The sequence below is a fragment of the Wasmannia auropunctata genome, unplaced genomic scaffold, assembly GCF_000956235.1.
Source record: "Wasmannia auropunctata unplaced genomic scaffold, wasmannia.A_1.0 LD274125.1, whole genome shotgun sequence".
Lineage (NCBI taxonomy): Eukaryota > Metazoa > Arthropoda > Insecta > Hymenoptera > Formicidae > Wasmannia > Wasmannia auropunctata.
This window is the reverse complement of record NW_012088765.1, coordinates 1-310: the sequence shown is the minus strand read 5'-3', so window position 1 is coordinate 310 and position 310 is coordinate 1. Positions and strand designations below refer to the sequence as shown.

Genomic DNA, 310 nt, shown 5'->3' with positions numbered 1-310 from the left:
ATACATAGAGTTCTACCAGATTCCCCATATTCCGTTTGTAATTATCAGAAGTATGTTCCGCAATGTATGAGATGGGCCTTCAGTTCCAAGATTGAATGCAAGATTCATCTGTGAGAATGATCTTATTGAGAATTGCACTTGAAAAAACTTTGTGTGAACTATTCCGGAGCCCTATACTCACCATTACGAAACAAGTCAAAATCGTTGTAAAAAATTGGCACTCACAATCCTTACAAAAAAATGCGCAGAGAGTCGCGTGTTGTCACAGTCGCGATCACCTTAAGAGTGTTCGTGTTTTCAACAATTCCGT

General features: G+C 39.0%; 1 long non-coding RNA gene across 1 annotated transcript; it reads right to left on the bottom strand.

Annotated features, from left to right (window-relative positions):
- Positions 1–9: 9 nt before the first annotated feature.
- Positions 10–283, bottom strand: LOC105461961. Its single transcript, XR_976003.1, has 2 exons — positions 182–283; positions 10–108 (listed from the first exon to the last, which is right to left on the bottom strand). It is a non-coding gene; the product is annotated as an uncharacterized LOC105461961 (long non-coding RNA).
- Positions 284–310: the final 27 nt, after the last annotated feature.